Below are 18836 nucleotides of genomic sequence, written 5' to 3' on the forward strand. Positions count from 1 at the left end.
TCTCTTCTGTCATTTGTTCGGCTGATCATCAGGTGCCAGACATAAATCATTGGTTGGGACCCGCTGATCAGCTTGTGCTGCAGTGAATGGCAGCGCCATGTTCTAGGTCTGCACACACATGGGCGAGTGGACCCGGAAGAAAGCCGTCATGTACAGGTACATGAGTGTGCCTGTACTGGCCAACCTGCCACAGTAAATGTACTGCGGCGGGTCGACAAACGGTTAATATAGGAGTCCCATTATGCAAAGTTAAAATGGCCTTGTTCATTAATCACTTTCCTAAATGCATTTATTTGGGGAAATGGGAAGAGGTGCTAAGCAAGGAAATGTATTTTCCAAACTTGATAACTCTGCTCACAAACTCAAACGTACCATATGTACACATAGAGAAAAACAATATTAAATTCTTTACTACCAATGTCATACACCCTTTATTTTTTACACTTCTCGAACTCTAATATTGCCAGAAGACACTGGTGATACAACAAACCATGAACGTTCTCCTAGTAAACTGTCAAATATTTAACTACTGGCACTTTGGGATTTCTCTAAATTTTATTTTCTACATTTTGGGCCCACCACCAAAACATCTCTAAAAACCTTAAAAAACTAAGCTTATATTCTGATAGCTACTAGATGTTTAACCACTTCAGCCCTGGAAGGATTTACCCCCCTTCCTGACCAGTGCACTTTTTGTGATATGGCACTGTCGCTTTAACTGACAATTGCGCGGTCATGTGACGTTGCACCAAAACAAAATTGACATCCTTTTTTTTTTTTTTTTTTTCCCCCACGAATAGAGCTTTCTCTTGGTGGTATTTGATCACCTCTGCGGTTTTTATTTTTTGCACTGTAAAAAAACAAACTTTTTTTTTTTTTTTTTTTTTTTTTTTTTTACTTTGTGCTATTATAAATATCCACAACAAATATATAAAAAAAAACATTTTTTTTCTCAGTTTAGGCCAATATGTATTCTTCTACATGTTTTTGGTAAAAAAAAAAATCTCTAAGCGAATATTGATTGGTTTGCGCAAAAGTTATAGCGCCTACAAAATAGGGGATAGATTTATAGCATTTTAATTAGTAATGGCGGGCGATCTGCAATTTTTTTATCGTGACTTCGACATTATGGCGGACACATCGGACACTTTTGACCCCATTTTAGGACCATTGTAATTTTTATACAATGATCAGTGCTATAAAAATGCACAGATTACTTTGTAAATGACAATGGCAGGAAAGGAGGTTAAACGCTAGGGGGCGATCAAGGGGTTAAGTGTGTCCTAGGGAGGTGTTCTAACGGTGGGGGGGGGGGGGGGTGGGCCTCCACTCACATGACAGGGATCACTGCTCCTGATGACAGGGAGCAGTAGATCCCTGTCATGTCACTAGGCAGAATGGGGAAATGCCTTGTTTACATCTTCGCGTTCTAACGCTCTGACACAATCACGATCACGGAGCATGTGGCAGGCGCGTGCGCCCACAGTGATGCGATTTAATGGGGGATGTACCTGTATGCCCATTTTCTCAGCCGTGCCATTGTGCCGATGTACATTTGTCGTGCGCTGGTTGGCTAGTGGTTAATAACTTTAAAACGGGAGCAACTTGATCACCCATCTAAATGATGTCGTGATTAAAGATGTCCAGCTGATAAAATTGAGACTACTTATAAGGAATTAAACTTTTGAGATAGGTGTCATAGAATGTGGGAGAAGTTGGTAGTGAATGAAACCCCTAACGCTTAACCACTTTTTCGTCCCCAAACCTATTATAGCCTTTTCTCCTAAACCCATCCGATATCTTTGGCTGTGACATGGCTACTTGTTTGTTTCTTATCAAATTTGTTATATTTCAGCTTTTTCCTTCTCCCTACCTCAGGGTTGCCTCCTCATCCCTTTAAACCAGGGGAGCCCAACCAGTGGCCCGGGGGCCACATGTGGCCCGCGACCTCCTGCTCTGGGATAGAATAGAAAATACTGTTGAAGGTCAGTTTATTACTAAAATCACAGTGTGTGTATATATGGGCATATCTTTTCTGCAGTGGTTAATGGGCTGCTTTCAAACTGATCTGCAGGTGCAGAGCAGTTTACCTGTGGGTTACCTGCACTGAGCCATAGACTTCTATTATTACCTGCAAGTTTGGTGAGCTTTCTGAAAGCAGGTAAACCACAGCGCATCAGTGTGAAAGCAGCCTTGGACCCCTTTCACACAGTCAGTCCGACAGTCTGACCAATTGGATCCTCAATTCCCCTCTAAGTAGTGGCAGATATAAACCGACTTGTATTCTACCTCCAATACGATCTGCTAAAAAGTATTGTGGGCTGTGTCCTTGTCCGCCCTCCAAATGCAGAGTGGACACGGACATGCCATCCACCACTCTGCTCATTGTGGCCCGCGATCGGTTACCAAGTCGTTTAAGTGGCCCTCGCTCTTCAAAAGGTTGGGCACCCCTGCTTTAAACCCAAACACATATGAATTACACAGGTTTTGAGGCTAATTTTAATGCAGATAAGGCACAGAGTGAGTTCAATTACCATCTTAATCAGCCACAGAACCTGTGTAATTAATATGTGTTCGGTTTTAAAGGGATGAGGTGGCAACCCTAGCCTACATCCCTATTTAGTCACTACTACAGGCCTTTCAGGTTAGCTTTTTTTTTTCAATATTCATCCAAGATTCCAACAGAACAGACAACTGCTTTCTGCAAGTTGCTCTTCTGTCTTGCAAATTGGAGAGAAGAGTGTGACTCAACATACACTGAGAAAAATTATAAACACGACACTTTTTTGTGTTTGCCCTTATTTATCATGAACTGAATGCAAAGATGTACTTCGACTTTCTATGTACACAAAAGGCCTATTTCTCTCAAATATTGTTCACAAATCTGTCTAAATCTGTGTTAGTGAGCCCGTCTCCTTTGCCAAAATAATACATCCAGGTGTAGCATATCAAGATGCTGATTAGACAGCATGATTATTGCACAGGTGTGCCTTAGGCAGGCCACAATAAAAGGCCACTCTAAAATGTGGAGTTTTATCATGCAGCACAATGCCACAGATGTCGCAAGTTTTGAGGGAGCGTGCAATTGGCATGCTGACTGCAGGAATGTCCACCAGAGCTGTTGCCCTCGAATTGAATGTTCATTTCTCTAGCATAAGCCATCGCCAAAGGTGTTTCAGAGAATTTGTCAGGAATTTAAAGCCCAGATACCTTTTTGATTGATCTCCTAGAGGAAAACGATACCCCAGACTTAATTGATCAGGTCAATCTGGAGCACCTTTTTGGACGTTTTGATCAAACAGAACCCCCCCCATGCCACCATCATGTATTTATAAAAAGAAGTTGGATAAGTTTTCCACATTGAATACAAATTCAAATGTCTTTTGTCTTTGTGAAACTTACTAGTAGTGAGATCTGCAAAATTAAGACCTCGCAACACAATCATTACAATTTATCTAGGGCCAAAAAAGAAGCACTGAGATCACTAACAGACAATCCTTTGCTAATTATAAAAACCCTCTAACAAAGGGGGGAACATTGTTGTTATGGGCAATGACATGTATGTGAACATGTGCAAAAGGATTTTAAACCCCAAAAAAAGGTATTGTAAAATTACATATACCAGAATTTAGAGATTCCATCAGGAGTTCTACAACCCGGTTGACCATGCATATGCTGAAAACATAATGACCAAATCTGAATGGGACTATATACGAACCCAATTACCACGTACGCCAAAATTTTACTCTGCCAAAGTTACATAAGAGAATGCACTGGCCATCAGGGAGGCAGATTATATCGGGCAATGGCTCAATAACAGTAAGGTTAAGTGGTTTTCTGGATGGACACCTATGTTCCTATGTAACCAATCTACCAAGCTACATACATGATACCATGCATTTACTGCGAAATATTGATGGACTGTGCATTCCCTCCACGTCAGCCCTGGTGTCCATAGACGTGGAGGCTCTGTACAGTTCCATACCACACAAGGGCTTGGACTGTATAAAACCTATCATTTCTTAGAATAGCCGATTCGATAGGAAGACCAATGATTTTTGTTTTTGTAGGTGCCCTGGAGTTTATACATGCAGGAACTTTTACCGGTGGTGGATGCAATTTCTGTTGGTTTTTGAATACATCAAAAAATATCCTTTTAACCAATGGTGAACGCTATAGACCACAACACTATGCCAACTGTTAAACGCCCAGTGTGGTGTATCGTATCTCATCTGTGACTGCATGTTTTTTTTTTAATGATGGGAAGATGATACAGAAATTCTGGTGAAGAGCTTATCCCCACATTACTTCAATGAGGACGTGTAACCCAGGTCCTCCATTGGGCAGACATGTTACCGACATACACAATGGGGTTTTCCCTAGAATCTCTCTCTCCTAATCCTCGACCGTATACATTCTGGTATATGGAGAGGGGATTGGCATAAGATTCTGTTGCAACGCGAACAAAGGTGGATTTTCCATCTCAACGCCAACAAACTCCCTGGCCTAAATGGATCAATTTCCTTCAGACCCTTTCTGGAAGGTTTTACCTTGGGGGGGCTGTTTTTCCACCATAGGAGTGTTTGTATTTTTAAAATGTTCAATGTGTATAACCAGCTGGTTTATTTTGTATAGAGGATTGTATATTAATTTTGTGTTCCTTAAACACTTCAGCCCGGAAAAATTTACCCCCTTCCTGACCAGAGCACTTCTTGCGATACGGCACTGCGTCGCTTTAACTGACAATTGCGCAGTTCTGCGACCTTGCACCCAAACAAAATTGACGTCCTTTTTTTACCAAAAATAGAGATTTCTTTTGGTGGTATTTAAACACCTCTGTGGTTTTAATTATTTGCACTATAAACAAAAGCGACAATTTAAAAAAAAAAAAGAAAAAAAAAAAAAGAAAAAGCAATATATTTTACTTTTTGCTATAATAAATATCCCCCAAAAATATATAAACATTTTTTTTCTCAGTTTAGGCTGATATTTATTCTTCTACATATTTTTTGTAAAAATATACAATATAAAAATAACATGACAGCGATCACTGCTCACGATGACAGGGAGCAGTAGATTGACATTGAAAAATATTTCTCAGTTTTGTTATTTTATGAAGAACACACAGGCCTCAATTGGAGCCTGTCTATTATCTGTGAACATTTTTGGTCATGTGTGCATGTTCCTGGTATAATAGGAGCATTATTCTTTGGTACTCTTTTTTGCAGTTTTCAGAGACTGTCAACGACCCTGTGTGGGAAACACAAATGTATGGTGGCCTACAAAAGGAATATCTCCAGTGGTGATCAGACACACATATGGAATCCCGTAGAGCTTATGATTGCGGTAAGAACCTTTGTTTATTTTCCGGTTTAAAAAGTTAATAATTTCCCTTTTGAATTGTGTGTTTTTTTTGTTTTGTTTTTTTGTTGTTGACAGCTATAATGTATTTCACAAGGGTTTGTTCATCAAATAGCTATTAAATGAACTATTTCCCTCCATAATATAGCTGTACTCATGATATTAGGACAGCCTTGTCCAACAGAGCAGCCTCTTCCTGTGTTTTGATGTTGGCTGTTGTTATGCTCTCTTGGTTCATTGCTTGATTTCCTTCACTTCCTTAATAAACAATGTATACACAATGGATTATTTTATTAGGCCCTTAAAGGAATATTGTCATTGAGTCTTGTCATTTTTTTTGCAATTATTACATAAGTGTTTCTTAAGAATGTGTTCCCTATGCTACTAATATATAGTAGATAAGTAGACTTGCAATATGTATAAAGGTAAGCAGATTGCAATGGAATTTCAACCACCTTAGCTCTGGAAGGTTTTACTCCCATCATGACCAGGGCGTTTTTGCTATTCAGAGCTGCGCTAATTTAACTGGCAATTGAGTGGTCATGTAACACTGTACCCAAATGACATTTTTTCACACAAATAGACTTTTTTTTTTTTTTTGGTGGTATTTGTGCATCACTAGTTTTTTATTTTATTTTATTTTTTTTTTGCAATATAAATGAAAGAAAATTTTGAAGAAAAAAAAATATTTTAGACTTTTTACTATACAAAAAGTGGGGGGGAGGGGGGAAGTTGGGACTTTAAATGAGGCAATGAATGTATAAATTCATCTACCTCCATCCCTGATTCGGTATTACAAAGAGACTCTTAATTTGTGAATTTTTTCTCTGATGCGTAAGATTAAAATGTTTAGATTATGAAAAAATAAAAATAAAAATAGATCATCAGGAATTAACAGTAGTTCAAGCACATGGAAATCCTTTTATCTCAACACAGAATGTGCTTTACTCTAAAGGATGAGCCTAATACAGAGGCGGAGCCTTTTAAGTTTCTTTCTCTCTGCTGCTCACCAAGTTATTTCTCTATACTGGAGGAAAAATTCCACCCCCCCTATTTCTGGTTGGGTGGATATCCTTAACGACATGATGCTCATGGAAGAGCTGTAGGCGAAGGTGGAGGACGCATATGACAAGTTAACCATATTGTGGTCCCTCTGGTGTCACCACTCCAAATCTGATCTCTTCCTCAATAATCTTAGGATCTAAAGAGCAGACCTGGCTCCACTTATGACTGGAGGTTGGTGTTGCTGGGGTGACCATAAGTTATACTTGGGGGGGATGGACTTATTTGAATCTGCCCCCCCCGCTCTACCACATGTGGTGGATTTTATGCCAACAAGCGAGGATATTACACATAGCCTCTTTTGTAAAAGCATCTGCTGTGCTTCCCCCCCCTCTTTGCCTCTTTCTTTGATACTTCCGCTACCCTCCTCCATATGACAGGGTAACGGATAGAACTTATACTTGGGCAGTGTCCGAAGAGTGACGACACTGCGTGGGGGAAACGAGTGTTCCTTTCACGAAATGTTCCTAGTCACCAAAGCTGTCCGTACTTGCACTTTTATGTACTTTGCACTACGGAGGGGGCGCCTCGGCTCCCTCACCTCCCTTCTCCTCTTGTCCCCCCCCCCCCTTTTTTTTTTTTTTTTCTTTTCCCCCTTTTTTTTTTTTTTACCAATGTGCCTACTTGATAATTGTGATACATTGTTGTTACTTGTTTTTTTTTTTTTTTTTTTCTTATCTTGCATATAATAAAAATATATTCAACCCTAAAGGATGAGTCTTACTTTGGGTAAGAATTTTGATGAAGAAAACCCCTAGCAAACACAGTATATTAACAAGCCACAGCAGTCAGTATAAAAGCTAAAACGGTAAACTCAATAAATGCCTCTAGTTTATTAGGTTTATGGAAATAATGGTACAATTTTATGAGCTCTGTGAGTTTCACAAATTGCCTCTTCTCATGTTTCAGTGCCTTGGGCAGGAATGCATGTGTTTGTCTACGATGAGGTATGGCCTCTACATTTTGTCAGCACAGCTTCTGTGCTGGAATGTGAAACTAATCCAGGTACAGTAATGATACGTCTTGCCAGTGCTATGGAATGAACTTGACCTCTGGGTAACACGATTCAAACTAAGGTATGTAGATTCAAGTGACAGCCATACTGAAGTCTCCATGGAGGAAGGGTCTCTGCCCAGAAGTTACAACACTGCAGCTTTTTGGCTGGTGGTACAATTGCACAGCCGGTGAAGTGCTGAATGTCCAGCAGAAGCATTACCATATATAACCACAACTCTTGGGACTGGGCCAATTTTGTAACTGTCAGCTAATATGTTAATATTATGTGCATATAATAACTTTATTACTATGAAGATCTTTCTAAAAGTATTTTATAGATTTACAGAAAATTGTTACAAGCAGCAGTAACCAGATGTGTTTTTTTGCCAGTCACTTTGTTGGAAAGCACACAGCACTTTAAGCAATCCACCATCAGCTATCACTGTCATATAATGTGAACAGTAATAGCGGGCCCTTGCACAGCATAGCTTTTTGTGTTTATGTGTTTACTCTAGTTGTTGCTTGCTATTGACGGAGAAAAAGCATTGGCCCTAAATATCACTCGCTATTGATTGTGGCTAGCTGTAATTGTGCCCGTTTACCCCAGGTCATTGCTAGTACCCATATGGTCATCAATTATTCACACAGGCAGTGCTATTCTGCATGACAAATTGCAGATACAGAAGATGTTCCACCATCAGTGGGGGATTGGTGAAGATGGTTGTAGCCATTCGATTGCAGAGAGTAGTTGAGATGGTACTATAAAGAAATTTATTAAAAACCTGCATTAAGTGTATGGAAATATAAAATACTCCTATTTAACTATGTAATCGTTAAAGCCCAACTCTAGCCACTTAAGCCCCGGACCATTTTGCAGGCCAAAGGCCAGAGCACTTTTTGCGATTTGGCACTGCGTCGCTTTAACTGACAATTGCGCGGTCGTGCGACGTGGCTCCCAAACAAAATTGCCGTCCTTTTTCCCCCACAAATAGAGCTTTCTTTTGGTGGTATTTGATCACCCCTGCGGTTTTAATTTTTTGCGCTATAAACAAAAAAAAAAAGAGCGACAATTTTGAAAAAAAAAAGCATTATTTTTTGCATTTTGCTATAATAAATATCCCCCAAAAATAAAATATACAATTTTTTTTCCATCAGTTTAGGCCAATACGTATTCTACATATTTTTGGTAAAAAAAAAAATCGCAAAAAGCGATGGCTTGGTTTGCGCAAAAGTTAGTGTTTACAAAATAGGGGGTAGTTTTATGGCATTTTTATTAATTTTTTTTTTTTTTTTACTAGCAATGGCGGTGATCACTGATTTTTAAATCCGGACTGCGACATTATGGCAGACACTTTGGACATTTTTGACACATTTTTGGGACCATTGGCATTTATACAGCAATCAGTGCTATACAAATGCACTGATTCCTGTGTAAATGACACTGGCAGTGACGGGGGTAACCACTAGGTGTCAGCGTAGGGGTTAAGTGTGTCCTAGGGGCGTGTTTCTAACTGTGGGGGGGGGGGGGGGCTTGGCTGTCTATGACACATCACTGATCTCTGCTCTGACAACACTAGGCAGAACGGGGAGATGCTTGTTTACATTAGCATCTCCCCATTCTTCCGCCCTGTGAGGCGTTTGTGGGTATCCCCATGGCAATTGAATCCACAGGATCAGACTCGCGAAGGTTCCGACTGGTACGCGCTCGTGATGGCACGGCGGTAAATTTAAAGGGACGTACCTGTACGCCCATTTGCCTGTCTGTGCCATTCTGCCGACAAACCTCAGCGTGCGCCGGTCGGCATGTGGCTAGACCAAATATTTCTTGTACTTTTAAAGCTGAAGTTTAATTCATTATTTTTTCTCTATGCATCACCAGGAACATAACCTGCCCTGTAATGTAGAAATCATCTTCCCACTGTAGATGGGTCCTCCCAACAGCGCTGATCTTCCAATGCCACTGGGGTTAACATCCACTGCAAATGTGAAAGTATTGCATTGCTCTCTTGCCCCTTCTACCTGCCTTCTCCATGCATAGAACTTGCAGTGTCTATTGATTGGAGTTGGATGCTGTCATCCATCTAAATGCTTTGCATTCTGGGAAAAATACTATGAGTTCTATAAATGAAGGCGGCAGCAAGTGGCAACATTCTTTCACATTTGCAGTGGCGGAAGATCAGCACTGTGGGAAGGATCCCACAGCAGTAAGATGATATCTATACTATGCAGTAGTCAGCTGGACATGGGGCAGCACTTTGTTACAGGCAAGTTTATATCCGTGCTGCAAAAAATTATTTACCTAAACTTCAGCTTTAATATTGGACAGGAGGAGAAGGAATAGGAACTCCCATCAGGTTTTTATATGCAGTCTGTGTACCCATTGGAACTTTACCTCATGCCTGTAGGGGGAAAAAAAACTACCAGCGGTACCGACACTCTGGGGGCTCGTGCCAGCCAATTATTTTATTTTGCATAGCGCAACTGCCACTGTAAGACACAGAACTTATGCTGCAGTGCTAGTATAGGCAGTTCAGAGCCAAAGAAAGGCTCCTCCTTGGCTCCAGTTACATGTCAAGAAGAAGACCTCACCTGGAACAACCTGCGTCTGATAAGAAAATCTGTATTAAAGGGGCGCCTGTACTGGAGGAGTCTGTACTGAGGGAAGAGGTCTATGCTGGGGGGTTTGTACTGAAGGATTTGGTTTGGTAGATCTGTACGGACGAAGGTCTGTACCAAGAGGTTCTGTACTGAAGGGTTTGGGCTGGGAGGGGGTTTTGTACCTAGGTGATGGGCTGGAAGTGGGGATTTAGGGCTGTGGGCGACAATCTGTACTAGGGGCAGATTGGGGCTGTTGTTTGAGACCTGTAATGTGGGGACTATGGGCTTGGGGAGGGGGATTTGTAGTAGCAGGAGGTGGTAATTTTTTGGTTGTATTCTGTGCACTTCTGAGAATATAGGTGCAAGTACTGTTGCATATGCGTGCTGTGTTGGCACAATTTTGGCTCTGCCCACAATTCACCATGGTGCAGTGCTTTATTCCTTTAGTTGTGGTGTTTTTTTTTTTTTGTGTGCAGGTGTTAAAAAACTATCAGCCTCCGCTTCCAGATATGCTAGATACTGTACACCACTAGGTGAAACCACTACCAAAAGTTCATTAACAGCAATAAAACATATTCACTTTATCAGAAACTTGAAATTTAAACAGGAGTTTGGTTTTAATAAATATTTAAATATATATTTTGTAATAGTTCTTCAATCATTTTATAATCCCCCGCGCCTCAACATTCAGACGGCGAGAGGATGGGACCAGGCAGACACATAGCACAGTGAGCTAGAGCTTTATGATTTGAAGAAAGAGCACACAGATGATCTCATGAATGAGATGCTGTTCCTCCACTGTTCAGTCCAAGTCTTCGTATTACCTAAGCTGTATTGCTTTACAGGACCACGATAATAATGTGTCCGACAGCACATTGGTTCACAGGACGAAGTCTAGAGATGCAGGCATTTTATGCAACAGAAGTGTCCAATGCAGGAAATGTCAATGGTGCTTCTAGGATCTACAAAAAGGGGATTTTTTTTTAAGTTGCAGATTTTTTTTTTTCACTGCAAAACATAACAAAATATTGAATACAAAATATACTATCAATTTAACATAACATCATTTCCAAGAATTGTAGCTGAGATATAAATCATGCAACTGCTACTTGGTTCTTGAAGTTTAGCATACATTCTAAAGATGAAAGATCTAGCATTAATTCTAAAGATTAATAATCTGTGATGTAGCATAGCAACAGAAATTTTGGCTAGTGCTAAGCTCCAGGAGTCACAATAGTAAAATTTTGTGTTGAAATAATTATTGTGGATATATTCTATTGGGCCCATATTTGGTGAAAAGTAAGCTTGGCTTGTAATATGTAACACACTTGTTCAATACTGTAGATCAGGGATCTCAAACTGGCGGCCCTCCAGCTGTTGCAAAACTACAAGTCCCATGAGGCATTGCAAGGCTGACAGTTACAAGCATGACCCCCCCACAGGCAAAAGCATGATGGGACTTGTAGTTTTGCAATAGCTGGAGGGCCGCAAGTTTGAGACCCCTGCTGTAGATTCATTAGCTTTTAACTATAACTATACATTCCGGCATCTGTGAATGTTTCCAATGTTTGCCCACTACATACCTACCAGCAACACTGATGTATGCAATGACTTGTGTTTACCCTGGCTTATAGAACTACTCAAGGATCTGGAGTAAAGGTTTCGCTTATAATAGAGGTTATTAGTTGGAAACTTAGAGACCAGAACTTTTCACAGATTTCACAGGTCTACCAGATGCTGAAAGGAAGCATGCACAGACGCATAAGGGCTTGCTTTACACCTTTGCATTGCAGTACCATGTGTGTTACTGTAACGCATGGTACCACACTTTGCACATGATGCATTGTGGTGCAGTTGATTTTGAATAGCACCTAGCACGCCAATCTGCTTTCCAGCATCTCATAATGCTCTGCCATGTGATGTACCAGGAAAAATATTACAGGTTTTTGTTCAAGCTTGTGTATTGGTAGCAAAATTAATTAGTTACCTTAAAGTGATTGTAAAGCTGAATTTTTTTTTTTTTTAATCTTTATGCATTCATTGCCAAGGCCTTTAGGAAGTTCTATTCCTGTATCTTCATGTAGACGAACCCCCAGGAGTAGCCCAATCTAGATGGGACATCATCTAATATCCTCAGCCTAGACCCCAATGTCCGTTTGGACCAAGATACCCCTATCACTCATGATGAGATTCAGACAGACATTGCCTCACTCTCCAATGGAAAATCACCAAGACTTGATGGGTTTGACTGTCCGTTACTATAAAACTCTACTCCCACATATTAGCTATTTAAACTGCCTGGTTCATTTCTTCAATGCTTTCGCCTTGGTCAACATATCTAGAGACTCTCTGCTGTGTTCCTGTTGAAGACTTGCCTAGCTGACATCCCTTCTGTTTCTTGATTCTGTCCGCTGCCTCTGACTATGCTGATCTATGGCTTCCTGATTTCCTGGCTTATTCTGACTACCCGATTTGTCTAACGAACCCCGGCTATGTTTTGACTACGTTTAAAAGTTGCACCATTTTATTTTAAAGGTGTGATTTTTACTGCATTTTCTGTCTTTGTCTGTTTCATGGTTCCTGACACAATGGCGATCAAATATCTATGTACTATGATCCCTGCAGATTTGAGACATGTTTTACACTAAAGTTTCCTCCACTTCGTCAAAAGACTCAGCAACTTTTACAGAAATGGGGCTTATGTATTGTTTGGCTGTTGCAATATACTTAAAATTTTGATACTCCCAAAGTTTCTATACCAGTTCACGGCCAATCCACATTACTGCAACATTTTTGAAAATGGTCAAGAAATACTCTCCCTTCTCAAAGACCAGGGTGGCTTGGCATTCTGTTATCCAAAAATATCACATAGCGGTACACTTACCCACTTACTGGACTGGCATAGCCATGGCAACTTAAAGGCCTGGATTTCCAGAGAAAGGGTAGTCGCCCCTCACCTCTGCCAGCATTTCAAAACTCATCTGACCATGGGACCTACTCTCAAATACCGTGTTTAAATGGATCTCTTATAGTCTTATTCAGGGTTCTCCAAACTATGGCCCTCCAGTTGTTCAGGAACTACAATTCCCATCATGCCTACTTATGTCTGTGAATGTTAGAGTTTTTTTACAATGCCTCATGGGACATGTAGTCCCTCAAACATCTGGAGGGCCGTAGTTTGGAGATCCCTGGTCTTATTGAACAAACTTGTAATCGGTCTTAAAGATTTTCAGACCCCTGCAGATGTTTTATTTGATTTAATTATACCGAAATTGACTATAGCCAGAAAAGCTAACGGCAGAAACGTATTCTGCTCTTATCTCATTACATTAGAAGAGGAGCCTTGTATTCCCGTGGCAAAAGAAGGAAGGAAACGTGTGGCCATCTGTGATGCCAACAGTGCTTTAGGAGGGGTTCTCAACAAATGGATATTTCTCCCAAATCAATAGTGCACTGAGGTTTTCCAGTATAGGGGGGTAGGAGGACTTGAATGCAACTCGGCTTGTCTGAATTCATTGCCTCTAGGTCCCAAATGAGCTAGTAACGGTGTTTTTGGGCTTCACTTTTGTGTGCACCTGTGTATAGAGGTTAAGAAAAACAGAAACACAAGTTGAAAAAAAAAAAATATGTTCCTATTCTGAATATAACTAAATCCATCATACTATATGTACTATGTGTATCTTATTCAGTTATTTCCACTGGAATACCTCGACCTTGTATAAAGAAATATCTCGGCAACTAAAAATGATCTCACTAACTCTAATGTAGTATGAAAATAAGCAAAAACACCAAGTGGCATCATTATTTCTACTTATAAGCAAGAGGAGACTTCTATGTTAGATTGCATTCCCTGAAATTGACATAAGTTATTACCTTAATTCCTGAGGACAATGGGGAAGCACTGAGGTAAATCCAGATTCGCATCACTACACTTACATGTTTACATAAGATTTCACACATCTGAGAGAACCCGAACATTCCTGGAAGGGTGTGCAGAAAAGCTCTGCCTGCTCCAAAGACATTCTAACAGAAAATTTGAAAATAGAAGGTATAAACCCACTCCAGCTGTGCCAAGCATACTAGAAGTGAAAGGAGATTTTAGTGTTCGATAGATGCCTATTAAATTTGGGGTGATTTTTTTTTTTCTCACTTTACGTCTCCAAAACGGGAAGTGAAATCTTCCAGCAGGGCACAAACGGAAAAAAACTGATGGAGTAGGGAAGGTTTAAAACCCCCACTCAAAACTATAAAGCTGTTTTGGCTATGCATTTGCTTTAATCTATAGAATCACACAAAGGCATCTGGTTTCTGCCAGCACATTTAAAGTGTAGAAGGCATGTTGTAATGCAATTTCTCCTTTTGGCCACAAGACGGAGACAGAGAGGTGCTGACTCCAGAAAACAGAGAGAGAGAACACTGGGGAAAAGGGGGAGTTTCAGGGACTGCTGAGGGTACAAAAGAGAGAGAGAGCGTGCTGACAGGATACAGAGGAGATTGCTTAAAAGAGAGGGAGATACGAAGGCTCAAATTCCTTTGTACAGTGACACTTAACAGTGAAGAGGAGGCGTGTGTGAGGGGAAGGAACTGAGGTGCCAGATTGAGGAGAGAGACGCACGCTGACTCCAGGGACTGTGTGCCCCAACAGAGGAGGAGGGATATCCTGAAGCCCGGAAAAAGAGTCTGAGGAGAATAAGGAGAGCGGTCTGAGGAGGGAGAGACAGTGTGATGAGGTGACAGGTGTGAGGAAAACCGCTGAGACTGGGGAGACTGAGATAGACTCTGGCAGAATCGGAGGGAGAGAAAGCCAAGCTTTTCCAGAGACTACCAGGAGAGTGTTGCCTGGAGATGGAGGAGTGAGGATGCCTGAGGGGAGCCAGGAGCAGAGACAGCCACGTGGTCCACTATTTATTTAATACAGGGACCCTACTCTGCAGCCCAGCACCACTTAGCTCAGCAGAGATGACCCATGCCCATCCGGGATCTAGATACCCATCTGGGTATGGGGTCGGCCGCTGCCTTTTCACCTTTGCGAGTTTTGCTACCAGTCATCTTGATCAGCCATCAGCAAGAGATCCAGTGCCTTACAATGTCGCTAGGAGCATCAGGAGCCTGAACTAGCACCTGGGACATCGTTGTCATCGCACAGAGGACTGTTGAGCGGGTGTAAATGCAGCATCCTTCTTGACACCGTACTGACACTGCATGCAGACAACAATTTCCCTTTTCATGGAATGCTTGTTTGGAGTTGCAATCTCTAGTAGTTTGTCCTTTTAAAATTTCTACCCAACGGAACATTCTACATGATTACTGCTCCATGCTTGTTTAAACCTACCCTTAAAACAAGGTCCCCACCGTTTGCTAGCAGAACACACTACAATTATTCACTTCAGGACCTATAATGCTACAGAACGGTGTTTACTGTACTTGTGTAACCCATTATTTTCTTTGTATGTGTGCCTCTCAAGGGTGTTTGCAGCCCAGAAGGAGCTGAGAAGTTGACAAGTCTTCTCTACTCCCTCTCAGTGCCTGTGTTAAAGACATATATAGATTACTGCCTTTTCTATACTTTTACTATACAGTTGCTAAGCATTGAAGGTTATCTTTTGTAATATATTAATTGTTTGCAGCAAGGTTTAAACGTGTTGTAAGTTTTCTATATGCTTTTAACCATGATAATATATTCAGCTCACTCATCACTACCAGTTGCGTCTGTCTGTTTCTGATAGCAATCCCCAGCCAGGATATTGGTAAACTATAGTGGTTAACTATACCATTTGAAAGCATTTTGTTATATCGGTTTGATAAATGCCAAAAACCTGTTGATCATGTCGGGTCTCGTAGAGGCTTTCTGTGTAAACTCAAGGAGTCTAATTGGGCCTCCTAGATTTTATATTAGACTACAGCAGGGGCGGATCCAGGGGGGGGGGGCAATGGGACAATTGCCCCGTCCGAGAATGTGAGTGGGCGGGCAGGTGTCGCCGCGGGTGAGAGCCAGCGGGCGGCTCCACGGCTGAGAGCACGGGCGGCTCTGTTGAGAGACAGCAGGTGGCTCGGCTCGGCTCACTGACAGTGTGTGAGCGGCTGCTGGCCAATCAGGGAGCCGGGGGGTGGGAGAAGAGATGACATCATCTCTCACCGCCAGGTGCCCGCCCTGCATCCCTGCAGTTCCGCCCTCACTGTGCAGTGTGCAGGCAGCCTCGGCAGCAGAGAGATTACTTCATCTCTCTGCTGCTTGACTGGTAATCTGCTGCCTGGGACAGAGCAAGAGACAATCTGCATTGGGTGGCATGGGACATGGCGAGTGACAATCCACATCATGTGGCATGGGGCGTGGCAAGTGAGAATCCACATCGCGTGGCATGGGACGTGGCAAGTGACAATACACATCGCGCGGCATGGGACGTGGCAAGTGACAATCTGCATCTGGTGAAAGGTGACGTGGCAAGTGACAATCTGCAACGTGTGGCATGGGACGTGGCGAGTGACAATCTGCATCTGGTGACAGGTGAAGTGGCAAGTGACAATCTGCAACATGTGGCAAGTGACAATCTGCATTTGGTGACAGGTGACGTGGCAAGTGACAATCTGCAACGTGTGGCATGGGGCGTGGCAAGTGACAATCTGCATCTGGTGACAGGTGAAGTGGCAAGTGACAATCTGCAACGTGTGGCAAGTGACAATCTGCATCTGGTGACAGGTGACGTGGCAAGTGACAATCTGCAACGTGTGGCAAGTGACAATCTGCATCTGGTGACAGGTGACGTGGCAAGTGACAATCTGCAACGTGTGGCATGAGACGTGGTGAGTGACAATCTGCATCTGGTGACGTATCAAGTGACAATCTGGTGACGTGACAAGTGATAATCTGCATCTGGTGACAGGCGACGTGGCAAGTGACAATCCGCAACATGTGGCATGGGACGTGGTGAGTGACAATCTGCATCTGGTGACGTATCAAGTGACAATCTGCATCTGGTGACGTATCAAGTGACAATCTGCATCTGGTGACGTGACAAGTGATAATCTGCATCTGGTGACAGGCGACGTGGCAAGTGACAATCAGCAACGTGTGGCAGGTGACAGCGGCAGGTGACGCGCTTGGGGCTCCCACTGATTCTGCATTATGGTAAGTTGAACCATTTAATTTTTTATAACCATGTAATAATAGTAATGTGCTTTAATCATCCTGACACCATAACAACCATGGCGCCGTGATGATTGAATCGCTAACACCAGCAATTTCCCTGATAAATTTACCCCCAAAAAACATATTTTCTGGCAGTGCCCCTCCCGAGACTAGGCTCTGGATCTGCCCCTGGACTACAGAATAATTTATTTATGTTGGAGAGTGAGGGTATGAGTAGTTTAGCAAAACACAACTGACCGGGACTGAAACAACTTGGTGTACAAAATGATTGCTGTCAGTCCATAAAAAGACTTTGCCAGAAGAGCACTCAACTGTTTAATGGGTATTTATTTGCCATTGCAGGGTCTTTAAATGTATAAAACTGTGGGGAAAAAAAGGTGAAATTTGTATTGCAATGATGTAGTGTAGTCCAATCTCCTCCATCCAGAAAGGAGTTTAAAATGAATGTTTTTATATACTCCCTGTATGACAGGCTGATGTATGAAAAATACAGCAAAATTGAGAATTGCCCATATCGACCAATACTGCCAGTAATAAAAAAAAATTCTCGGTGGCATTGGACAGTGCGTTTTAGTTCCCTCTTTTTTTCCCCCAGAATCTATAAATGAGTGCCTTATTAAACTAGGATTTGACATACAAAAACTAGAATATACTTTCTAGCCTAAATGAAATTTTTATTACATTAAAACAGTGGTTTGTCACTTATGAAAATGCAGAAAATTGCTAAATAGTCCACATACAGAGAATAAAGCTGTTTCATTGTGATCAGCTTAAGCTATTAAATGCAACGCTTCCTGTTAAATTACACATTTAATCAGTAGAGACATCAAACACATGATATATTAGGCAGCAGGAGGAAATGTGCTTCCAGAAAAAGAGATAATTTAGTCATCTTGCAGTGTGTTTGTTTGTTTTTTTTTTTTTTTTTTTTTTTTTTTTTTTTATAGGAAGCCTAAGAAGTAATGCAATTGAACTGTTGGATTTTTTTTTCCTCTTCATCAGAGTATTTGGTTTCAACAGATTCTGTTCTTCTGGGGCTGCTCCATATATCCTTCACTAGTTTTTTTTTTTATCTAAAAAGTAGGTCCTTTTAAAGCAAAGCTGGAGTTTGAGATGTATTTTTTATTTTTTTGTTGTTGTTAAAACTCATGATATACCATACATTTTTGTTACAATGTATTATATACCATTTCTTTGATATCCTTTTTAGCATATAATAAAATATCACTGATCTAATTACAGTTTATATATATATTTATTGGGGTTTAAATGTCTGTCATTCTGTAGTTCTGGATCCCCAAAATCTGCAGTCTCCAATAATATATATGGCAAAAACTGCATTGTGAGACACAAAACAGATTCTAGGTTCCCAGTCAGGTATTCCAGAATGACATGTAGTTTGTAGTTTATGCTATACACTAGAGAACGTTACTGAAATGTAATACATAATTAGATCAGTTTTACAACATGCCGTATTTACTCTAACTTTGCATTAATTCTTCAGTTACAATTTCTCTTAAAAGGGAAAATCTACTTTTGTGCAAAATGGCATTCATGATCTATATTGCCCTTTTATCTAATACAAGCTCTTAAAGTGGAAGTAAAGTCTTCTTCCTCTTTAATTGCACATACAGGTAAGCCTATAATAAGGCTTACCTGTAGGTACTGAAAA

At 41.2% G+C, this 18836-nt stretch overlaps 1 long non-coding RNA gene across 1 annotated transcript in view; it reads left to right on the forward strand.

Moving 5' to 3' along the window:
• LOC143961271 (uncharacterized) overlaps positions 1 to 18836 on the forward strand; it is a 152597-nt gene that overhangs the window by 44986 nt on the left and 88775 nt on the right. Inside the window, exon 2 of the long non-coding RNA XR_013270499.1 lies at positions 5229 to 5346. This is a non-coding gene — a long non-coding RNA (uncharacterized LOC143961271). The remainder of the gene's footprint in view (positions 1 to 5228; positions 5347 to 18836) is intronic.

This window comes from Lithobates pipiens, unplaced genomic scaffold (genome assembly GCF_037356315.1).
Source record: "Lithobates pipiens isolate NorthernLeopardFrog02 unplaced genomic scaffold, aLitPip1_a1.2 Scaffold_1, whole genome shotgun sequence".
In the NCBI taxonomy this organism is placed as follows: Eukaryota; Metazoa; Chordata; class Amphibia; order Anura; family Ranidae; genus Lithobates; species Lithobates pipiens.